At 37.4% G+C, this 17,276-nt stretch overlaps 1 pseudogene; it reads left to right on the top strand.

Moving 5' to 3' along the window:
• The first annotated feature begins 8,606 nt into the window (after positions 1–8,606).
• On the top strand, positions 8,607–17,015 carry LOC113038078 (probable ATP-dependent RNA helicase DDX52; annotated as a pseudogene).
• The last annotated feature ends 261 nt before the right edge of the window (positions 17,016–17,276 follow it).

Here is a 17,276-nt window from a genome sequence, read left to right as displayed (position 1 = left end):
ACTGCGATGCCCTGTCTGGCCGGAGCGACGAGACATAAACATAAAACCCATTGTAAGCGTGATATAAACATGATTTCTTGTCGTGTCCTATTTTGGAAGGCAAAACAAACTAGTTTCGCTTTCTCAACAATACAGCATCACACACCCTGGCCTTGAGTGAGCAGAGTCAGGCGGCTAGAGAACGCATCTGTTGGGCGTGCGGCAACCACATGTGACGACCCCGGGCGATCCACAGTGCAAAGGTGATGTATTTCCTCAGTGACCAGCACAGATCAGTTCCAGGCATGACGAAGTGGATATCGTCCTCTTTTGGAAGGCCAAACAAAGTAATTTCACTTTAGTGATGTATAGATGTGGGGGCGTGTTAGAATATCATGTGACCCCTTTAATCTCAACAGAACAAATCACTAACACTTTACAAAAATGGTACAATAATAATCACGTACTAACACCTGAATTAATACTTACTTCAACATGAACTTATGATTAGTGAAGACATGAGCTAATTGTGAACCAATCAAGAGCTATTGTTAACTACAACCAGAGTCATAAGGATTCATGCATGATTACTGCAGCCTTAATTACATGTTGGTACATGTTTGATAGTGATTGTACTAAAGGTAAAACTTTCTGTCACACTTTTCTGCAGATCCATATCATAGCTGAGGATCTTAACTTTCTGAACTAGTCTGTGTATGAACTGAATCAACTGTATTGTAATTGCAACACGTTTATGGTTAGCATAATAGCTTTTCCCGTATAGTCCAGCAGAGGACACATGCTGGGATGTGGACAATGGAGGACAAAGTGGAGGCGTACAGCAATGAATGTGCAGACCTTCAGAACAGGTCGGCAGAAGAGATCTTATGTCAGCTTCTGCTGGACACTCACTGGGGTCAAAGGTCAGAGAGACAGGAGACAGAAAAGCTGACTTTACTCCTGTTACCCTCTGTTCTCTTCCCACACTGCCATAGCTTGGTGTTAAAGGAATGTTCCAGATTCAAAACAAGCTGATTAATCAACAGATTACCACAGAAAATAATGGTTGAATCATCCAATACATTTTAAAAAGCAGAAATGTAATATTTGTAGGTTTGTTTTGACACTTTGTTCTGCTTCTGTACAAAAAATGTGCTCTTTTTCTGCTGTAAGGTTTCAGTGGTTATTTATGATTCTATTGTTTTAATGAACTTCTGGTAATGCATGACCAACATAACCCTTGTGAGAGTAGTTCTCTCCATGTAAACAGACCTTTTCTTGTCATTTTTCAGGTGTTATGCAAAAGCTCCAGGCTTTACTGGCTTTGCATGGAATTACATTATGATGTTGTTATGATAAAATAAGAGAAAGGGCCATTATTACTTGACCATTTCCACCCCCGTGTCTAGCTACCAGGGGGTCCAGTGTGTGGGCCAAACATCAGCCCACAATGACCCCCTACTGAGATCTTGTTGACTTCTTCACTTGGACATTTTCAAACATGCTGACTAAAGATATATCATTCAGTCAGCATTTTAAAGTAAGGTATATATTATTATATTTATTTAAAGGAATTCTGCAAATAATATGAAGATAAAAATACAAATCCATATAAATGTTTAAGGTCAGATAAAAAAATTTTTTTTACTTTTATTTCACAAGGACGTACTGTATTACACTGATCAAGAGAGTTAAAATTTATTTTTCAAATAAATTCTGTTAATCAAAATAAAACTTTTTTTTACATAGATAATAGTAAGAAATACTGTAAGACATAAGACAAATAAATGTACATTTAAATGTACATTTAAACAGCATAAATAGGTTTGTTTCTTCATCATCTTCCTCATCCTGTGTGATACAGAGAGAGCTCCAGGAGTACCAGAATAAACACATCCTTCTGCTCATCAAAGAGTATGAAGCTCGCCACTTGGACCTCACTTGAACACCAGTTGCTCTTCATGTAGTTCCTAGTGATCAGGCAGTTGATCTCGGTAGTGAAGGCACAGTCTCCAGTCCTGTTCTCCTTTTAATTTGGGAATAAGTTCCTCCATTACCCGAGGCTCTTCTTTGGTGTTGTACCAAACACCACCATTCTGCTTCTTCTTAGTGGTACTATGCATAAACCACATAAAAGTGGAGAAAATCTGCATCAGGATTCAGATGAGCAAGATTAGTATTTCCAGCGTAAAACATGAGGATAAAGCTTGAAGCAGATTTCAGGGTATTTTGCCGATTCCATTATGTGCAAGGTCAATACTCTGAGTTACTTCAGGTCTTTAAAGATCCAGCAGGGAATGTGGCCCACGCATCACCAGTACTTAGAAGATTGTCTGTTTCAAGCTTGAAGACCTCAAGTCTCTTCAGGTCCTTGAACAAAAAGGAACTAATGATTGAGATTTTGTTACTGTACAAGTACCGAGTTTTCACTTGTGTTAAATGGTCAAAGTCATCAGAAATGAGTTGGTTGATGCTGTTTCTGCTGAGATCTATGAACTCGATAAAAGGAGTTTATCAGTTTAGATCTTGTTGACTTGATATATCCAAGTCCTATAAGTTTGACAAATGAATAAAGTCTCCAATCTGGATCTGTGCAAAGTCATTGAAGAAACATCTAACATCCGTGTATTTCGAGGTATGAATCCTGAAAAAGCATTTTGTTGCATGATTGTGCAGTTTTTTTAAGGAAAATGCACTAGATGGAGAATGAAACCACAGATGGAAATATATATTGTGATTTGCTTTAGTGCTCCCATGTTTCGTTTTTTTCTTGATTCTTTTTACATTTTAAAATGGGAATGCACTGTATTCAGCTACACTTTGTATTTATTTATTTATTTATTTTGTGTCCTTTGCCCAGCATTCCACCAGTTTGACTTTGCATTTCCTACAAATAATAACAAATAAATAAGTAAATAAATAAATAATTCAAAATCACTAAATAAAAAAGCCAAAGCTGTAAAGATGTAACACATTTTTAATATGTTTTTAATATAGATTTGGATAAATTGTTAAAAAAAGTGTATTATTATGTAGGTGATTATAAGAAATTACACTGAAGTGAATTGGTGAATAAACTTCCAATCTATTAAATGAAATCTGATGTTATGACAAAATGACAAGACAAATTGATCCTCTCACAAAGATAATAGACAAACTTTGCAACACAACCTGCCATACTTCATTCCATCAACATGGACATGAGCAATAGAATAACTCTTCTCTCTAGAAATATGGCAAATAGTCTTAGTGTTTATACTTGACTAACTGGGGCCCAGGTCAGGAAGCAGACAGACTGGCTAAACCGACCGTCTGCTAGCTGCCTCCCGTCACAGAGGTCAGTTAATTCTCAGCACATAGAGACTCTTTCACCTAGATATCACACTATAGAGACTGTGTCTGTTCCCCGAAATAGAAAATACAAAAAACGTCCAAACCAAGTTAAAGTGAATAATTTAATTGAGGTTCAACAAATAAAAAACAAATGCAATATGGATAAACAAATGATAAAGCTTGGCTTATTAAATATCAGATCCATTTCTACGAAAACACTTTTAAATAATATGATAACTGATCATAAAATAGATGTGCTCTGTTTGACAGAAACCTGGCTAAAACCTGATGATTACATTATTTTAAATGAGTCCACCCCCCAAGATTACTGTTATAAACACGAGCCACGTCTAAAAGGCAAAGGTGGGAGGAGTTGCTTCAATTTATAGCAACGTTTTCAGGATTTCTCAGAGGGCAGGCTTCAAGTATAACTCGTTTGAAGTAATGGTGCTACATATAACATTATCCAGAAAAACAAATGTTAATGATAAATCCCCTGTTATGTTTGTACTGACTACTGTATACAGGCCACCAGGCCACCATACAGACTTTATTAAAGAGTTTGGTGATTTTACATCCGAGTTAGTTCTGGCTGTAGATAAAGTTTTAATAGTTGGTGATTTTAATATCCATGTTGATAATGAAAAAGATGCATTGGGATCAGCATTTATAGACATTCTGAACTCTATTGGTGTTAGACAACATGTTTCAGGACCTACTCATTGTCGAATTCATACTCTAGATTTAATACTGTCACATGGAATTGATGTTGATAGTGTTGAAATTATTCAGCCAAGTGATGATATCTCAGATCATTATTTAGTTCTGTGCAAACTTCATATAGCCAAAATTGTAAATTCTACTTCTTGTTACAAGTATGGAAGAACCATCACTTCTACCACAAAAGACTGCTTTTTAAGTTATCTTCCTGATGTATCCAAATTCCTTAGCATATCCAAAACCTCAGAACAACTTGATGATGTAACAGAAACTATGGACTCTCTCTTTTCTAGCACTTTAAATACAGTTGCTCCTTTACGCTTAAGGAAGGTTAAGGAAAACAGTTTGACATCATGGTATAATGAGCATACTCGCACCCTAAAGAGAGCAGCCCGAAAAATGGAGCGCAGCTGGAGGAAAACAAAACTAGAGGTATTTCGTATTGCTTGGTGGGAAAGTAACATATCCTACAGAAAAGCATTAAAAACTGCTAGATCTGATTACTAAAGCTTTTACGAAAAATAAAGCTTCAACAAGTGTTGACATTCCCCAACACCACAGCAGTAATGACTTTATGAACTACTTTACTTCTAAAATCGATACTATTAGAGATAAAATTGCAACCATTCAGCCGTCAGCTACAGTATCAAAGTCAGTGCACTATAGACCCCCTGAGGAACAGTTCCACTCATTCTCTACTATAGGAGAGGAAGAATTGTATAAACTTGTTAAATCATCTAAACCAACAACATGTATGTTAGACCCTATACCATCTAAGCTCCTAAAAGAGGTGCTTCCTGAAGTCATAGGTCCTCTTTTGACTATTATTAATTCCTCATTGTCATAAGGATATGTCCCCAAAACCTTCAAACTGGCTGTTATTAAGCCTCTCATAAAAAAAAAACACAACTTGACCCCAAAGAACTTGTTAATTATAGACCAATCTCGAAACTCCCTTTTCTGTCCAAGATACTAGAAAAGGTGGTATCCTCACAATTATATTGCTTCTTAGAGAAAAATGGTATATGTGAGGATTTCCAGTCAGGATTTAGACCGTATCATAGTACTGAGACTGCTCTCCTTAGAGTTACAAATTATCTGCTCTTATCATCTGATCGTGGGTGTATATCTCTATTAGTTTTATTGGATCTTAGTGCTGCGTTTGACACAATTGACCACAGCATTCTTTTGCATAGACTTGAACGCTTTGCTGGCATCAGTGGAAGTGCATTAGCATGGTTTAAATCGTACTTATATGACCGCCATCAGTTCGTAGCAGTGAATGAAGATGTATCATATCTATCACAAGTGCAGTATGGAGTACCTCAAGGCTCAGTACTAGGGCCGCTACTCTTCACGCTTTATATGTTACCCTTGAGAGATATCATCAGGAAACATGGTGTTAGCTTTCACTGTTATGCTGATGATACTCAGCTCTATATTTCTTCGCGGCCCAGTGAAACACACCAATTCGAAAAATTAATGGAATGCATAGTCGATATAAAAAATTGAATGATGAGTAATTTCCTACTGCTAAATTCAGAAAAAACAGAGGTGTTAATTATAGGACCTAAAAACTCTGCTTGTAGTAACCTAGAACACTGTCTAAGACTTGATGGTTGCTCTGTCAATTCTTCGTCATCAGTTAGGAACCTAGGTGTGCTATTTGATCGCAATCTTTCCTTAGAAAGCCACGTTTCTAGTATTTGTAAAACTTCATTTTTCCATCTCAAAAATATATCTAAATTACTGCCTATGCTCTCAATGTCAAATGCAGAAATGTTAATCCATGCATTTATGACCTCAAGGTTAGATTATTGTAATGCTTTATTGAGTCTGCATGCTTAGTAAACAAACTACACCTAGTCCAAAATGCAGCAGTAAGAGTTCTTACTAGAACCAGGAAGTATGACCATATTAGCCCGGTCCTGTCCACACTGCACTGGCTCCCTATCAAACATCGTATTGATTTTAAAATATTGCTTATTACTTATAAAACCCTGAATGGTTTAGCACCTCAGTATTTGAATGAGCTCCTTTTACATTATACTCCTCTACGTCCGCTACGTTCTCAAAGCTCAGGCAATTTGATAATACCTAGAATATCAAAATCAACTGCGGGCATCAGATCCTTTTCCTATTTGGCGCCTAAACTCTGGAATAACCTACCAAACATTGTTCGGGAGGCAGACACACTCTTGCAGTTTAAATCTAGATTAAAGACCCATCTCTTTAACCTGGCATACACATAACATACTAATATGCTTTTAATATCCAAATCCGTTAAAGGATTTTTAGGCTGCATTAATTAGGTAAACAGGAACCGGAAACACTTCTCATAACACCCTATGTACCTTCTACATCATTAATAGAATGGCATCTACGCTAATATTTGTCTGTTTCTCTCTTGTTCCGAGGTCACCGTAGCCACCAGATCCAGTCTGTGTCCAGATCAGAGGGTCACTGCAGTCACCCGGATCCAGTACGTATCCAGACTTGATGGTGGATCAGCATCTAGAAAGGAACTCTACTGCCCTGAAAGACAGCGGAGACCAGGACAACTAGAGCCCCAGATACAGATCCCCTGTAAAGACCTTGTCTCAGAGGACCACCGGGACAAGACCACAGGAAACAGATTATTCTTCTGCACAATCTGACTTTGCTGCAGCCTGGAATTGAACTACTGGTTTCGTCTGGTCAGAGGAGAACTGGCCCCCCAACTGAGCCTGGTTTCTCCCTAGGTTTTTTTCTCCATTCTGTCACCGATGGAGTTTCGGTTCCTTGTGGCTGTCGCCTCTGGCTTGCTTAGTTGGGGTCACTTCATCTACAGCGATATCATTGACTTGATTGCAAATAAATGCACAGACACTATTTCACCTGAACAGAGATGACATAACTTTTCCAAATGATTGTTGTTCAGTGCTTTGACGCAATGTATTTTGTTTAAAGCGCTATATAAATAAAGGTGATTGATTGATTGATTGAATAATTTCTGTTTGCTGCATTTTTACAGAAGACAAATAGGAAAAAAGCAGTTTGCAAGATATTTTTTTCAGAAAAATTAATTAATTAAATTAAAAACATCTAATAGTTCTGAGGTAAATTTCCCTTCAGGAAATGTTCTGTGTCAGGAAAACCATAGTCCTTTATGAAAAACATGCCAGTGTGATAAATATGTAGCAAAATCATTATTGTCTAAATTAAAATCAATGCTTTCATCCAATCCTTATCAAGGGTAATATATAATAAACTTAAAGAGAATACTTACAATATGCATCCTATGGTAGACGATATACAGAAATGAAGCATCTTTTCTCATGCACAAAGTTTACTAAAACCCTTGAAAACAACATGCTGGTCTTGTTTTATGATGTATAACAGGAAGTGAGGTAATCTGAGGGAGAAAAAAGAAGAAGTAAAACCCTTAAGCATTCATAAACATTCACACCTAATGAGATACCTATGGCATATGAACCTAACCTGATTCAGCGCGTACATGTTTTAATTTATAAAGCATATATTATAATTTCATCTTGTACAGGTATGTATGATTGTGTGTTTTCTTATTGGATTGCTTCCTGTCTTATCATGGATGGTTCTGCTGTCATTCTTTATGAAAAGGCTTTAGTTCTTCCTTGGATGTGACCAACCTAAAGTAAACTTGTGCCACACAGACAAAGTATTCAGTAAAAAGATTCCTTATCTTAATCAGGTGAGAAGCAGTTCTCTCTACTACTCTACTTCCTTCTGTCATAGGAAGAGTTTTATTTTAGTTAATGATTTATTGCTGTGGAATGTTGTGTTTAAACTCTCTCTTGCTCACGCTGTTACACTCACTTCTATCAATAAATAATTTAAAGATCTTGATCATTACAATACATTTCTGCAACATCTTTTGTGTAGGTATTTATTTTTGTTGCATTGCAACTTTTGGGTAGCACTTTATTTTACAGTCCTGTTCCTCATGTAAATACTATGTACTTATTATAGTAATTACAATAACTATGTAATAACTACTAACCTTGAACCTACCCCTAAACCTAACACTACCCCATGCAGTTACCTAGTATTATCAGAACTTTCTTATTTAAATACACTATAAGTACATGTAAGTACACGTACTGTAAAATCTTAAATATAGTATAATGTAGACATACAAAATGTGTCTAAGCCTTATTAAATGAATACTTAGGATCCAATATGTAGGATCTACAAAAGAATAGAATAACAAAATCACACAAAATGTGTTCTTCAAACATAATTGTGCATGCATTAAAAATGTCGACATTTATTGATATTGTTAGTGTTATGCTTTAAGCATTACAATAAGAACTCACATATGTAACATATTTCCAGTTACTATTACTAATTTTTATACATAAATGTCTGAAATAAACCTGGTGCTCATCAATTTTTTTTTCATTTATTTATTGTGTTTTGGTTAATGATTCCTGTTACACGAAATGTATTATGAGTATATGCAACAAAAGCAAAAGTATCAAATGTAAAGGAAATAAAAAAAACAGTTTTAAAAAGAAACCAGCGCTCTCTAGTGAACGACAGAGGAAACAAAAACGTGTAATAATAGAACGCCAGCCATATCTGCTCATAAAATTGAGATCGATTAATCATGTCTTTCGGCTGTTTCGATGGACGCCTTTGACTTGTTTAGAAAGCTTGGCTCTGGAGCAAAGTTTGATCTGAAATTGTTTGGTAAAGATGCAGAGCGATTTAAGGTAACGTTAGGTTTTAAAGCAAAGTACATAAGAACGTTTACGTATGGTAGTGTTGTTACGTAAAACGCAGAATTTACGTGAATTTACGTCCTGGGATGCTTCCACGACTTGGCTAACATGTGTTTCCTAAGCGAGTGTCCCTTAAAGTGCTAATGCTCATCCGAGTAAACACAAATAACGCTAAAGGAGTGTATTAACAAGTAGTTTTGTTATTTTCCACGTTTTAAAACATCTTCAGTTCGGTCACTGTGTTGTACAGCCTAAAGAAACAGGCATTCTGGTTGCTACTGTTCTTGTGTTACAAATCAACACATGCTCAGTTGGTCTTTATTAATTCTTGTGTAACTCCTCTCAGGTAGTGAAGTCCCAGAGCAAGGACACTTCAAATCAGCCGGCTGGAGTCTGCTTTTTTGGCAAAGAGATCACGTCTCTGGAGTCCAGACTCAGTGAAGATGATGGTGAAGAAGAGAAAGAAGGGAGGGATGAAGAGCAGGCCTCTGGGAAACGGAAATGGACCGAGCCAGTGAAGACGGCACGAAAGAAAAACAACGGAGCTAAGGTAAAAACCGAAGGTAAGTCATCTTTCAATATCTTCTGATTCCTAGCAATTCAGTGTTTATTGTCTTACAACCGTTCTTTCTCCTTACTGTTGTGAAACAGACGGAGAGGCCGAGAAGAGCAAGGGAGAGGGGATCCAATGGATGTCATCCCAAGAAAAGGTGAAGGACCCCAGGAAAGAGACTAAAGACAAGCCCTCCTTAAAAAGACTGAAGCAGCTTCATCAGGAGAAGGTACGAAGAGTTATTATTGCTTTTCACAGCACTTTTCATTTTGAATGGGCACACTTGAGTATTCTTGTGTTATAAGAGATCTGGGGATGATAAATTCTGGCCTGTGCTGATAATTATTTTCATGCTATGGCCGATGTTTAAATTCTGTTATTTTTGTGTAAATACATTTAAATAAAGCTAAAATAAACTAATCAGAGGTTTAAAATGCTTTCTTTAAATTTAGTGCATTAGATTAGTTTAAATTAGAACTTTGTCACTGCACATGTAGGTACAAGGCAACGAAATGCAGCATCTAACCAGAAGTGCAATAAGCAGTAAGTACAGAATATAAAAGGTCTACAATATGTACAATAACTATACAAATAAGTATTATGAACATAATTTACAGATTTTAAATACTATCAGCATGATATAAAGATAAGTGTACTATGAATATACTATACAGGTTGATTATGTACGTGTATGTACACTATAGGCAGAACTATGAACATATGAACATCATTTACACTATTGCAATGGATAGTAAAGTGCATAGAAAATATTTCAGTGTGTAAATGGATTACTCAGTTTCTGGATGAACAGACAGTAGTGCAAGTAATAACAAGCTTACTGTTTTTTTGCTTGTTGTAAATAAATAAATCAGTCAGAGTGTTGAAGAGGGGTGAGGAGTCTGCGTGTATGGTGTGGGGGGTGTTGAGGGGTGTCAGAGGGCAGAGTTCAGCAAGGAGACAGATGTAGGGAAAAAGCTGTTCCTGGATCTGCTGGTCCTTGTCCGGTGGCTCCTGAAGTGCCTCTCGGCGGGCAGAAGGTTAAACAGTCCGTGGTCAGGGTGAGAGGAGTCCTTAAAAATGCTGTGAGCTTGACGTAGACGGCGTTTCCTCTGGATTTCCTCAAGAGCAGGAAGTGGTGTCCCTGTGATGCGTTGGGCAGTTTTCACCACCCTCTGCAGTGCTTTGTGGTCAGTCACTGAGCAGTTCCCATACCAGACTGTGATGCAACTGGTCAGGATGCCCTCGATCGCACACTGGTAAAAGTTCAGACGGTTCATCTTCAGTGTCCTGAGGAAGAAGAGGCGCTGGTGAGCCTTCTTGACCTGGCTGGAGACACGTTCAACAACCATCGCGTTAATGTTGATGGGGTCATGCGTGCTTCCTTTCTTCTTTCTGAAGTCCACAATGAGCTCCTTGGTCTTATTGGTGTTAAGGAGCAGGTTATTGTCAGCGCACCATGTGGCCAGGTGCTGTACCTCTTCCCTGTAGGCAGTCTCATCGTTGTCTGTGATGAGGCCAATCACCGTGGTGTCGTCTGCAAACTTAATGATGGAGTTGGATCCATGCATAGGCATGCAGTCGTGGGTGTAAAGGGAGTAGAGGAATGGGCTCAGCACACAGCCCTGTGGTATGCCAGTGTTAAGTGTGATGGTGGTGGAGTGGGTGTGGCCTGACCGAACATGCTGAGGCCTGTTGGTCAGAAAGTCCATAATCCAGTTGCAGAGGGAGGTGTTAATGTCCAGGTCTCCAAGTTTTGTGGTCAGCTTGGAGGGAATGACGGGGTTAAAGGGTTAGTTCACCCAAAAATAAAAATTATGTTATTAATAACTCACCCTCATGCCGTTCCAAACCAGGGAGACCTCCGTTCATCTTCGGAAAACATTTTAAGATATTTTAGATTTAGTCTGAGAGCTTTCAGTCCCTCCATTGAAACTGTGTGTATGGTATACTGTCCATGTCCATGTTAACTATCATTTTGCATTATTGACACACTGTTTTCCTAATGAATGTTGTTCAGTTGCTTTGACGCAATGTATTTTGTGTAAAGCGCTATATAAATAAAGGTGACTTTGACTTTGACATGTCCAGAAAGGTAAGATAAATATCATCAAAGTAGTCCATGTGACATTAGAGGGTCAGTTAGAATTTTTGTTAATGACATAATTTAGATTTTTGGGTGAACTAACCCTTTAAATGCTGAACTGAAGTCAGCAAACATGTGGTGTGGGTCCAGTGTGGGTGGGAGGCAGTTCTTGAGGTGTGCTAGGACCAGTCGCTCAAAGCACTTCATAATGGTGGAGGGTGGAGGGACAGGTTGTAAAGACCCCAGCAAGCTGCTCTGCACATGCCCTGCACATGCCCTAAGTACACGTCCAGGAATGCCATCTGGGCCAGCAGCCTTTCGTGCATTGATCCATTATTCATAATGTACATTTCATACTGTACATTAATGAAAAATACATATTCATTTTGAGTTTTGCGCTCAGATTGCCCTTAACAGGTTTATTGAATTTATTAGTGTTTTTAAATATTACCCTAGATTGAGAGTTAGGTGAATGAGAAAGAGTTTTAAATATAAAAATAGAGGAAATAAATGTGCACAATTAATGATTGATACTAATAAATTAGGAATATGTAATATCAGCCAGTAACTGATATGGTATTTGGGTGATTTGAGTTATGGCACAGTGTTAGAATTTATATTTATGTATCTACATGGATCTAATTGCAACAAACTTTATTGAACGTGTGTTTTAGGTGAATCGGATACGGCACCAAAATCGGATTAACGTGCACGGGACAGACATTCCAGATCCTATTTCCACCTTTGAAGAGCTGCAGGAGGAGTATGATCTGGACCAACGAATTGTTCAAAACATCAAGGCAGCGGGTTTCCAGACCCCCACACCCATACAGATGCAGGCCATTCCTCTCATGATGCTTGTATGACATGTTTCTGTTCTGTCGGATGTAAGTGTGTGTGTTTTCCTGATTCTCACTTAAGAGTTTTGATCCAATCATGGATGTGCTTGTTTTAGAAAAGGGAGATCCTGGCATCTGCTCTGACAGGCTCTGGTAAGACTATGGCCTTCTGTCTGCCCCTGCTGGCCCACCTTCGCCAGCCCCTTAATAAGGCTTAATAACTCGCCACTCAGGTAAACCTTCAGCCCACCTCGTGCTGATTATTACTGTAGACTGCAACAAATAATCTATGTATTGCTAACAATTAAACACAGAGAGTGGGCTTCAGAGTTCACATGATCAATAAAGGAGTTGAAGCTGTGAACAAATATGGGCCAAAGACAGCAAAGAAATTTGGTATGTGATGTTTATTTAGCCTACTTATAATTTTTTTTTTAAATCAGCAAGGATGAACTGATTAAATAATGTCTTCAAAGACATTTATAAATATTACAAAAATATTTTGAATATATTTTCTTTTAAACATTACATTAATCTAAGAAGCCTGAAAACAATGAATAATGATTTCCAGGAAAATATTAAGCAGCAAAACTGTTTTCGACGTTGATAATAAGAAATGTTTCTTGAGCATCATATCAGCATATTAAAAATGATTTCTAAAGGATCATGTGACAATGAAGACAGAGTAGTTGATTCAACTTTGCCGTCCTAAGAATTAATTGCATTTTACAATAGAGAAATGATTAATTTCTTGTTCTTACTTTTGTTTTCCAGACATATTAGTGACGACTCCTAACAGATTGATATATTTATTAAATCAAGACCCTCCTGCTATCAACTTAAGTAGGTGAGTGATTTGCAAAAACTCTGTGGTTCAGTTTAAGAAAATCTCAAATCTGAACAGTTCTCCAAGAAAATATATTAAAGTTTTAATAACGTGTTCGTATCAAAGAGCTTCCAGATTGTGTCATGTTCACCATCATACACAGGAAATAAGTAGCTTCTGTCTCCAGTCTAAATGTGTCTTTACTGTCTGTAGTGTGGAGTGGCTGGTGGTGGATGAATCTGATAAACTCTTTGAGGAAGGCAAGACTGGTTTCAGAGAACAGCTTGCCACTATTTTCTTGGCCTGCACTTCTCCTAAAATCCGCCGGGTTTTCTTCAGTGCAACCTTTGCCACAGATGTAGAGCAGTGGTGCAAACTAAACCTAGACAACCTTGTCTGTGTCAACATTGGACCCAGGTATCGAAACAATTTTGTTTCAAGTGACAAGATTAATTAAATATTTTTTTTGGTATAAAATTATTCCTATCTTAGGTGAAAGCTTTTAAAAACAACATAGGATCAATAAATAAAATATTTCAATTTAGGTAATATTTTTATTTTAAATTCAATTCAAATTGATTACCCTGGCATTGTCCTTCCACAGGAACTCTGCAGCTGAGACTGTGGAGCAGCAGCTTCTGTTTGTGGGTTCAGAAAATGGAAAGCTTCTTGCTATGAGAAACCTTATAAAGCAGGTCTGTGAAGTTATCACTTTAGTCATTCTCATAACAAAATATAATTTCTTTATGAAAAAAGAAAAATCCAGAGTTTCATAATATAGATGCCTCATAAGAAGCTTTTAACACTGAAATTGTCATAACTTCCATCATTTTCTTTCAGGGATTTCTGCCGCCAGTGTTGGTCTTTGTTCAGTCTATTGACTGTGCCAGAGAGCTCTTCCATGAGCTGGTGTACGAGGGAATAAACGTGGATGTGATCCATGCGGATCGCACACAACAGCAGGTTAACAGAAGTTCTAGATTATCCTTAAAATAACACCATTAATCATTGATTTAGATAGGATTTGAGGACATAAAGTTACTAAAAACATTATCTCAAAGTGCTTACAAGCTTCTGAGCTACTGGAATCCTGGCCCATTTCTTCAGTTTCCAGGTCATTGATAATCTTTGATTTCATGTTGCCTTTGTATTCTTCAAATTCCAAAAATATTTTAATGGAATTTAAATCTAAAAACCAAACAGGCATTTCTAAAACATTCAATGACCGATCGATCCCAAGCTTCAGTAGATTCGAATATCTGCTTTGGGATGATTGTCCTGTTGGAAATCCACTAATCATGAGCTTCAGACTATTCACCCAAAACGTCACAATCTTTGCCTAAATGGACTGGTACTTCAAAGAATCCACATCTCCGATACAGTCAAGATTTCCACCTCCTGCAGCAAAGCATCCCCATAACAACCATGTTTGACGATGGAGATGGTGTTGTTCTGCTCATAAACTTTGCCTTTTTTGTACCAGACATACCGCAGATTTATGGGTCCAAAAACTTCCAGTTTGGTCACATCACTCCATAAAACCTTGATCGTCAAATTTCAGAACTTTAAACCATTTCTTCTCAAGACCTTTAGTGAGAACTCTCTTGAATTATATATGCTGCTCAACTTTAGCACATGCGTGGGTTAAAATGTTTAACAGCTCAAACGTAGTGTCGTTGTTGTTTTTTTTCAGAGTTTGTTTTAACTTTGTACCCTACCATACCATTGACTTAAAAACAGCACTGTTGTGTAAGTCAAAAAAAGGATTTGCGAAACAGAAAAGTTCAAATTTTTTGGTATGGCATTGAAGCGATCAGCCTGTGGAACTGCTGTGGCACTGTTGACCCTTTAGCTCGTCTGTATTTTTGGATCAACTGTTTGTCATCTTTTGAAAATATCCAATAGATATTCTATGATCCTCCTCCACCATTCAATGACTTCTTTATGCACTTGGGCTTCAGTCTTTCCCCAGTTTGATGCCAAACAAAATGTTTCCCATCAGACCCAAATAAATTAAACTTGCTCTCTTCACTAAAGTGTTTGAGTAGAAAATTCATGTTGTCTATCTTTTTTATATTATGCTTGCTGCTTTGTTTTCTCTATAGGACGAACTGGAAGAGCCGGACACAAAGGAAAGGCAATAACTTTCTTCACAGAGGATGACAAACCTCTCCTTCGCAGGTACAGTAGAAACAGCACTCTACAGCTATAATAGTTTTGTCTGAAATTTAAGGGAGATCCCTTTCTAACCCTGATTTCATGGGCCTCTGTTCACTAATTGTTTGTTATGTATCAGCATTGCGACTGTCATAAAGAAGGCTGGATGTCCTGTCCCTGACTACATGATCGGGTTAAAGAAAGTCAAAAGGTGAGGTTACACAGTTATATTATAAGTGACCCTTGGACCACAAAACCAGTCTTAAGTGTACATTTTTCGAAATTGAGATTCATCCACCATCTGAAAGCTAAAAAAATAAGCTTTACATTGATGTATGGTTTATTAGGATCGCACAATATTTGGCCAAGATGCAACTATTTGAATATCTGGAATCTCCGGGTGGAAAAAAATCTAAATGCTGGGAAAAATTTGCCTTTGAATTTGTCCAAATAAATTCATAGTATTGCATATTACTGATCAAAAATAAAGTTTTGATATTTTTACAGTAGGACATTTACACAATATCTTCATGGGACATGATCTTTACTTAATATCCTAATAATTTTTGGCATAAAAGAAAAACCGATAATTTTGACCCACAGTTTTTTTTTGTGGCTATTCCTAAAAATACACCCCAGCGACTTAAGGTTTTGTGGTCCTGGGTCACATATAGGTTTTATTATACCATAACTTTCATCTTTTTTTTTTTTTAAATCAGTCAGACATAGTTGCTTGTTCAATACTGTGGTTTTGAGAGAAAGTCTAGCATGTTTAGATGTGTAAAATGCTTTCTGGAGACTTGTGTTGCTATCATGTCACAATGTAAATCTGCGTTCACACTACAGCGACTTGTCTGGCTTTGAGGTTGCTAGTGGGTGTTCTCACTACTGGTTGCCTTAACAGCGAATCAGGTTTCTTGCCGCTAAGTACAAACATTTTGGAGACAAAAGACTAAATATAATCTAAATCCAAATTAAATCCGTACATACAGACAGAAATGAATGAGAAACAGAACCCAGTTTCTTTCATTGTGTATGTTTGTTGAACAATCACATGAGTTCTACGATCTTCTTTCCTATTGACTGTCGCTCCCAAAAGTCGCTCTTCATTTGCATAAAGTTGAAGGATTCTGAACTTTGCTGTGTTGCTGGATGCGCCTTATCCGTTTGCCAACGGTCGCTGACGCTAGTGTTGCCGGAAAATTGCAAGCTCTCCATTGAAGTGAATGGAATTGTTTCGCTTTGTTGTTGCTTGTAGTGTGAACGGGGCTTAAAACCTCATTTTTCTCCCTACAGCAAATTGAAACGGCAGCTTGCAACAAAACCCCCCAGACGGTCAACTATTCGCACGACTCCACACATTCTCTTTGAGAAAAAGCCCGGCATGAGAAAAAGGTAAATTGCATTTATATCAGACTTTTTATTGACAATTAATTCATAGTTTTAACATCTATCATTTTAAACTCTTTAACAGTTTAATTTTGTATTGCAGTATTTAATCGACTTAAACATGATGCTGGTTTCTAATCGTAGTTTAATATGTAACTTCAGTACATATTCACTGTTTAATTTCAGGAGAAAAAGAAAAGCTACAGCAAAGGAGGAAAATGCAAAGGGCGACGCATCAGAAGTCATTTCTAACAGATGATGTGGCACATTGAGAGTGTTGTGCAGACTGCTATTTTTTGTTTTTATCGATAATAAAGTGAATGTTGACCAGACTGTGTGAAGATCTTGTTGTTATGACCATAAACAGTTTAGAGTGTACTAGCTTTAGTATAGCATGTAAGGGTCCTGGGATCTGGAATGAGATTGACAAGTCTATAAAGGAACTACCTTCTCTTGATGTATTTAAAAAGCATTTTAAACACAAATTGTTACAACATTATTCTTTGTAGACACCATAAGGCTGAAGGTTTCATATTTTATTGACTTAAGTGATTTTCTTTTTTGTGATGTTTAAATACCCCTATTATTGGCTTTGTTTGAGGGATGGTTGAGATGTGTGATGTATGTTGACTGGTGGGAGGATATTTTGTGG

This window comes from Carassius auratus, chromosome 21 (genome assembly GCF_003368295.1).
Source record: "Carassius auratus strain Wakin chromosome 21, ASM336829v1, whole genome shotgun sequence".
Lineage (NCBI taxonomy): Eukaryota > Metazoa > Chordata > Actinopteri > Cypriniformes > Cyprinidae > Carassius > Carassius auratus.
Note: the sequence above shows the minus strand (reverse complement) of the source record. Positions and strands in the feature narration are given on the sequence as shown.